This window comes from Phyllostomus discolor, chromosome 4 (genome assembly GCF_004126475.2).
Source record: "Phyllostomus discolor isolate MPI-MPIP mPhyDis1 chromosome 4, mPhyDis1.pri.v3, whole genome shotgun sequence".
Classification (NCBI taxonomy): Eukaryota; Metazoa; Chordata; class Mammalia; order Chiroptera; family Phyllostomidae; genus Phyllostomus; species Phyllostomus discolor.
In genome coordinates this window covers 36,049,179-36,057,821 of record NC_040906.2, presented here as the reverse complement: position 1 = coordinate 36,057,821, position 8,643 = coordinate 36,049,179, and positions in this window count along the sequence as shown.

Sequence of the window (8,643 nt, the reverse complement as noted above, 5' to 3'; positions counted from 1 at the left end):
AGGTCATGGGTTTATTTGACATAGAAAACTTACTTCTACAGGACTCTGGGTTAAGTTTTCTCCAATTTATTTTAACCTTTCATGAGCAGTAGATTTATTTTTAAAAAATGAGTAAACAAAACAGTGATAAGCTTTGTCCTTTGCTCTTCCAGAAGTGGTGAGAAAATGGAGTTATGTGTTTTCTCTTGCAAAAACACTGCTTAATATTACCTAAAACGTCTTCGTAATTTATCAGGACAATAAATTTCTATGAATCAGCTAGGCAGTATGGCAAGATAAACAACTCTGGGTTGTTTATTTATGTTACCTACTAATTTGTATTACCTAGGTGGAATCTTTTAGACATGTTGGTGCTTGACCTAGAGACCCATAGAGACAGTGCATTGTACTGAAAATATTTGATAATGCTTGTTTTACAAAATTTAAGTGAATAAATTAGAAGAACATATTAAACGGCACCATGAGTATGCGAATAGCTAAATCCAGACTGTGGACTTACATGTTGTTTATAGATCTAGGGCAGGAGAGCAGGAGTGTTCCGGAATGCCGCCTTCTGTGTTAATTCCTTACATCATCTCATGGCTTTAAATAAAGTGATGACTACCAAATTCAAATTCGGGAAGCACCTCAGACTTATTATGTCCCAGACCAAAGTCCTGATTTCCACCTCCACAAACTATCTCTACCCACAGTTTTCCCATCTTAATAAATGGCCGCTTCAGAGGAAGGAGTTCCAATTTGCCATGGTCCCAAATCTTGGAGTCATCCTTGACACTTCTGTTTTTCACACCCCGCAGCCAATCCATCAGTGAATCCTTTGAACTCTACTTCCAAATATATTCAGAAATCTGACTCTTTCTTATGACATGACTAGCACTGTGGTCCAAGCTGCCAGCCTTTCATTTTATTTTAATATAATTTCAAGCACATAGAAAGTTGCCAAAATAGTATAAAGAACTCTCGTATACGTATAACCCAGATTCACCCATGTTTTACATTTTTCTTTAATTTCTTTATTATTCACTTATCTCTCTTTTCTTCCCTCTCTGAAACACACACACACATTTTATTCTGAACCTTGATCACTCGATTAAAGTTGTATTTACCTGTGTTAACTACCTATCAGTGTTAAGTTACAATTAATGTTAATAAATAATTTCTCCCTTTATAGTTAATAAATAATTTGTGGGGAGATGTTTTTTAAATGGTATATAAAGATGCTGTTCTTCATCAGATTCTCAACCACTAATTTTAGTTTTTATTGATGATTTTCAAATTTCATTATTCTTTCTACTTGTTTTGGTTGCCATTTTTCTTTATAGATATTTCCCATCTACCCATTATTTATGTATTATGTATTTGTATTAGTATGAACTCATGGACACATCTTATTCAATGTACAATATTCTAATACTTTTATTATATAGTTTGATGCAAAATCAGATTATCCTTCTCATGTATTTTATATCTACATATTATAAATCCCACAATACAGTAATATAATATTATAGTCTTTGCTTGAAAAAGTGAGCAATCTTTAAATTAAATTAAGAGAGAAAAAGCCTTTTATGTTTACCTACATATTACCATTTCAGTGAGTTTTCTTCCTTCCTGTAAATTTGTGCTTCCATCTGGTTTTTTCTCTTCATTTTGAAAAAAGAGTCTTCTTTTGTCATTTTAGTAGTGTAGGTGTGTTCTATACTCTCTGTCTTCTCTTGGAACTCCAAGTACATAGACATCATACCAGTTGCTGTTGTCCCAGAGATCACTTAAACTCTATTCCTTTTTTTTAAAAAAAATTTCTTTCTAGTCTCTGGAGTAGATAATTCTTATTCATCTTTCTTGAAAGGAACAGGTTCTTTATTCTCCTAGCAAACAATTCACTTGGCTGAACTTAAACTCCACACTCTGCCTCCCCTTCTGTAGTTAAAACCTCTGATCAGTTCTTGTGATCTTCTTACCTTTTTCCACTGGGTTTTTTTACCCTGTGTGTGCCATTCAGGGGTCATCTAAGGAGCTGAATGCAATTTATATGCAAGTTTTGGGGCTCCTCACTCTGTGGAACCTTTTTTTTCTGAGATTTCTCTGCTCAGTTTCCCACTGCTCTTGCAGTCTTTAAATTTTGACTTCTGACTTTTCAAACCAGTAAGGCTATACTCTCTGAGTGAGTTAGCTGCCCCGTGTTATATGGGCTGGAGCTTGGGGTCCAATGAAAACCCACAGTCTCAGCTGGCCTGATTCCTTACTTTCAAGGGTTGACTCCTCTCCCCTTTCTGCCTGCTTTTGATCACTTGACAGTCTCTTACACATTTTAAAAGAACATTTTGTCCAGAGTTTATAATTATTACCTGTGAGCGTTTTCGTGCAATACGTATTACTCTGTCATTTCTGGAACTGCACCTGCCACCATTCTCACCCAGGGGATATCAGTGGCCGCCTAACTGGTCTCCTGCTCCAATTCTTCTCTTTCAGGCTGTGTTCTACCTGGCAGACCAAAGTATCATTTTAATACTTGAGCCATATCCTTCATTTTTCTGACCAGAACCCTCTTTTTCTCATGTCATTTATAATGAAAACCAAATTCTTTACAGTGACCTACGAGGCCCTCGACCATCCAGCCCCCCTGCTGTCTCTATCACTGTATCCCACGTTCTGCTACAGGCACGCTTCCTTCCTTGCTGTGCTGATATACAGTGGATATGCTCCTGTGTCGGGGCCTTAGTCCTGGTTATTCCCCCACCTAAACAGGTTTCCTTCAGGCACCCACCTTATTTCAAGTCTGGCTCAAATGTCACCTTCTCTGACCACTCTGTTTAAAATGCATGCCCCCCTTCTCTCCTCTCCACCACCAGCAGCATTCCTTATCTCCCTTCCTTGCTGCTGTTTCCTTCACAATACCACCGTCTGAAAGATTATAATTTTACGATTTCATTTATTGCCTACTTCCACTAAAAAAAAAACCACAAGCTCCATCAAGGCAAGACTGTCTCTCTTGTTCACTGCTTGTTTTCCCAGTGCCATAACAGTGCCTGGCAGTTAGAAGATGCTCATTAACATTTGTTCAAAAAAAAAACTGAATACATTCAGATCATCCCTCTTTGTCAGGCAAGTCTATACTGAAAATCACAGATGCAAACTCAGTAATGGAGTTTGACTTTGCCTAACTAGGGATCATGCAATAAGATAGGTCTACCAAACTCGTACTCTAAGAAAAACTGATGTTCTTTCTGTCTCAGATATGGAGATCAGTAACCATAAGCTTCCTCTACCTAAAGACATGTCCAGTTCTAAATTTGTGTGGTAGTTTAAACATGGTATGATACAGAGCACATAGGCTTTGGCATTGAACAAAGTGCTCTCTGAATTTCATTACCTGTATGGCTTTGAGTCTCAATCTCTTCATTTGGGAAGGACACTGACCATTATCCAGGTTTTTTACTTAAGATTAGGTAAAGTTGGAGTGACAGAAAAATCCCAACTAATTAATAACAGATAACATAGAGGTTTATCTCTCGTGTATACGTCTGGAGGTTGGTCCAGAGCTGTCATGGCTCTTCATGTCATTAGGGACCCAGGCTCTTTCCATCGTGTGGCTCTGTTCATAGTGGCTTTCATTACCAGGTTCCCCTGAAGCTCTAAGATAGTTGCTTCTGTTCCGGCTACTGTGTCTGCTCCCCCACCAGCAACAAGGAGAAAAGAAGCAGAGTCTCAAAGTCTACCTTGAAACATTCATCCCACTAACCAGGACTTAGATAAATAGCCACAAAGAAGATGACTGAAAATGTAGTGCTTATTTTGGAGAGCTATCAACACAGTTGAAAATGTCATTACTATGGAAGAAGGAAAGAATGAATATTAGGTGGCAAATGGTAGCCTTCCTCTCTAGTTTATTATAAAGATTAAATGACTCTAAGATTCACAATATCTAAAAAGCATTCTTCTTCTCTTTTCTGCATTAAATCACGTTTCAGCCTTGCCCTGTCAAGAAAAGTAGCATTCTTTAATTCTTTTTATCTGGTTCTTATTTCTTACGCATTTCCGCTGTACTTTCTTAACCCATCCCCGTCTTTCCTGCAGAGACGAAATCTAATCACATTGAAGGAAAAGGGGCTGTATCCTGTGATGCTGAGCCATTGATGCCCATCCCTGGAGGAGCTTGTCATCACTATAAAGGTTCCCATAACAACAAAACCATCTTGACTGCTGGTGTTCAAAATCTTGATTGCCAAAATTTCAAAATTTCAAATTTCAGAATTCCTTGGGATAACGTGTAATAAGGCAGAGGTATAGTATTTTATTTGTGTTTGTTCTGATACCTTTTAGCCCTTTTCCCAGCACTGCGTGCAAAGTGAGGTGCTAGCATGTCTCTTGTAGCCTCTAAATTGTCAATGTTTTCATTTTAAGTGAAAATATTTCTTTTCTTCAAATAAAATCTTGTGAATACACCACAAACAGATTAAAGCACTATGTTACTGATGGAAGCAAGGGTGAGGCCGTAGACAAATTAACTTATCTAGACCATCTCTTAACTTGTAGAGAATCAATTAGTAGGGGAGGATGAGTGCCACTGATTACAAAAGGGATTTGGCAAGGAAGTGAACATTCTTACTTACTTTGGTAATTCCAGTTATAAACTGAGGCCTGGTTGCCTAGCAACTCAAACCAATCCAGGATAAACTCTGCCAATATTTCCACTAGAATCTGCCACTAAAAGAAGCAGAACTAAGGGTTAAAAGTCAAGAAATGGATCCACAAAGTTATAAATTAAACATAAGTGAACAAGCAGCCACCAGGCCCTCAGTGTGTTGAGAGCCCGAGGGCAGACAGAGCAGAATGGGTCAGGAGAGTGAGATCAGCCAGCCACCCTTAGAAACAAACAAATAGGTCTGATTTCCCAACCATTCACCTGTTCCTGTGCCCCTGCATAGCGTTGCCATTGCACTCACTCTACTTTTCCACTACTGTCTTCTACATTTCTTAGTCCTTCCTTTAGTCTTCACTTTAAAAATCATCTCTCCTGCCTTTTGTCCAAAAAGTTGACAAAGCTCCTTCTTATTTATATGTTTAATGCCATGGTTCTCAAATAGGCACAATTGTGTCCCCCAGGAGACATTTGACATTTGAAGATGGGCTTGGATGTCACAGTGGGGCAGGGGAGTGGGGAGCTCCTAGCTTCCTGTGGGTAGAACCAGAGATGCTCTAAACATGCTGCTGCGAACATCCTACTAGGCATGGCCAGCCCCTCCCAGTAGGATAATCTGGCCCCAGATGTCAATAGTGCCAAGATTGAGAAAGTCAATGCATATATTCTCAACAAGGACAGTAAATTAAATATTACATTGGCTCAACCCCACCTGAAAAAAAAATCCTTCTTAGTTCCTTAGTATTTAATTTCCTGGACAGGGAAATGGAAGTTAAAAATAATGTGTTAAAAGGCCTCTGTGGATACCTAACCAGCAGGTTATGGTGGGTAGTCATGCCCCAGGCATACAACTTCTTTACTATCTTTGCCTTAAGCAATCCCTTTCCATTGTTTCTGTGCATCTAGGGTAACACAGCTTTGAACTACCCACTTTCTGACCCTTCCTTCTAATACCTGGCCACCCTAAAGACCCCTTAAGAGAGCATGTAATCTTAGCTACCTGGTGATCTGATCCTGATCCGCAGCCTGGCTTTCTCCTACCTCCCTATAACCTTGCTTATTTCAAATTCATAAAAGAAGCTGTGAAACTGTCATTCCCTGGAGCATTTGAGACCTTGCCCCCCAGAATACGTTGCCAGTTTGATTCAATAAACTCTTATAAAAATTATCTGCAGGTTTGAATGTTCTTATGTTGCCATCCCTGTGGGAACAATGATGGGAAAAGGATTGAGAAACACTGGTCTAATGCCAGGAACCCTTCAGAGCTAAGAATCAGTTGTATCAAGCCCTTATACAAAGCACACAGTTGAAAATCAGCAAAAGTCAGTTCTCGGCATTGATAGACACAAAACTCCTGGAATTAAATATGAGTTTTTAATGGATTGACCCTGATTTGCTGGGAAGAAGGGCAGACAGGCCACCCATCAGTGATCTAGTCTTTCTTTGGGAAAAACACATATTCTTTCAGGCCTCAAAGGCACCTTAAAATGTTTTGGGCCAGTAATTGACTTAATGACACCTAGAAGAATTAATGTGCCTTTAAGTAAGGAAATTTTATGGCTTCTCCAAAGGCCCTAATTGTTTTGGTAGTTGAATGCTTGTAATATAGAAAATAAAGGTGAGAGTTTCAAGGGCATCCCATTCCCACCACTGGAAAAACTCTGCTGTCTCAGCTTAGCACATTTCTTTTTGCTTTGAGGCATTTCTCCTATTGAAAAGGCTTAAAAGCATATTTCTTCTTTGAAGGTCAAAAGCAAACATATCTTGCTGGGACATTTTATCCTGCCCAAAGTATGAGAAAAGCCATGTTATAAAATGGCTAATATATATAACTCTGGTCTCTGGGCCAATAACTTCTGTTTCTTCTAACCAGTTAACTTTTTTATTATTAATACAAATCTTTATTGAATCTGATTGGAATCCCCTGAGATATTACACTTTTACTAAGAGAAAATAGGGGACATTAAGAATATGTAAATTTTGGTAAACTTTTAGTTTGATATTCTTTATTCTAAGGCTGATGGTTTTACCAAGTTCTTCCACCCTGTGCCTGGGAAGAGCCCAAGGGGATGGTTTGCTCCAGGGGAGGGGGCTGCAAGGTGCTTCTGGGGGCGGAACCTACAGCAGTGGCTGGCCTCGAAGACCTGAGGAGTCAAAGCTTCTTTCAAAATCAGAAAATACTCTTACAACTTTGCGGACAAAGTTGGGGGCTTTGTTGGTCAGAGTAATTAAGGGAAGGTCGCTCCAGGAATGTGGCCTGCTTGATCCACACAGCTGCAGAAGGCTCTGGGAAGAAAGAGTCCTCACTTCCTGTAACTGTGGGTTGTCCCGTGGGGACCTCCTGTCACAGGCTGTCCTAGGGGCTCCAGCCATTCTGCTCCTAAATTTCCCCTCCTACCAGTTTCCATCATCTTTAAACAAAAGGATGGGGGAGAGTCAGTTCATTGAAATTGATGCCAAAAAGATACTTTACAGCAGAACTACTTTCAGAATGAATTCACATGTCTCAAAACATTTTTCTACTAAGTAATTTTAGTCATAGCTTAAAAAAAATAAAATGATGCAGGAAGAGGAAAAAGAGAAAGGACTTTATGAAGCCAAAATGCAAGTTTTATTGGATTCAGTTTCAAAATAGAGTTCCAAAGTTCAGCTCTTATTGTGGCATTATAGGGCAAAACTATTTAGTTTTATGTGTATACAATATACTCATTTTTAAACATGGTCTTGTGTTCCAACAGAGGAAATTATTTTGGCACTGTGAAAATTTTTGCTTTCCAAAGTCCTTTGAGAATAATTTAATTGAGTTTTATGCTACTTTATACTTTTAATTTTAGTGTCACAATGATCAATGTTTATTTAATAGTGCATAAAGCATGCATTGTCTTTGTTAAATAAGTGATCTAAGGACCTAGAATGATCATTCTGGAAGCCAAAAGCAATGACATAAATAAACTGCACATGCAATTTTGTAGGTTTAGCCTTTCTTACTTCCAAGGAAAGCTCAAGAGAAATTTAATGTTTTACTTTGATCACAGGTATAGTAAGAGGTGTTCTGATCCAGAAGCGCAATGATGTCAGTAATAGTGCCTTAAGGTTGTGTGATTTCAGCAGTTTTCAAACACTTCTTTTACATATATTATATTCTTTGATTTTCTGACCAATCCATTACGTAGTCCTGGCAAACAATGTATAGTGGATATGGATCTACGATGCAGGTGTGTAAGACTAGATGCAGGTGTGTGAGACTAGAACTTATCTAAAAGTCACCGATTTCTGACTCCAGGGTGGCGGGAGTAGTTAACTCTCAAGTCTTTACTAGCACCTAATTTTCCCAAAGCACCTCTTCCAGGTAGTAGAATCACAAAGTACACCCAGTTGGTCAAATCACAAAAAAACCTCTACTTCAAGGTGTAGGGCCAGGAGTACAGGGGGAATTTCTCCCAGCCAGCCCCACACCCCCTGGCCAGGAACTGTTGTGTAGGACACAACCGACACATGAGAATGCAGCAGTACTGGCAAACTGAACTGGGCTTCTCCCCCATCCTGTTAAGGCAGGCACCAGAGTTCCTGGACACCAGAAGTGTCCAAGACCTTGGGAAGAGGACATCTGAGAACTGACGGATGATTTTTAGTTGTCCAGACATTTTGCTACTGTGATGTCCATGCTTTGTATGTCACCTGCAGGCCTGGTGGCTCTCTGCTGTTTCCATTGCACACTTAGGACACAGAAATGTCTACTGAAGCCTGTGCTCTCCTCCCGATGTACCACGCAGCCGGTTTCCCTCAGAGTTAGTGGCTTTGCTCATGGCTCTTCCTCTCTCAGACCTCACCTCTGTCTCCATCTCTCATCCTCACTTGCTTTCCCTCATACTTTTTCCTCTCCTTCCCCACAAGCAGTCTGAGAGATCTTCTTCTAGTCTGGGAAGAAGAAAGAAGGAACTCTTCCTTAAGACTCGGGTGTTTATGAGACCAAGTGAGACCTTCCTCCATGGACCTTCTGT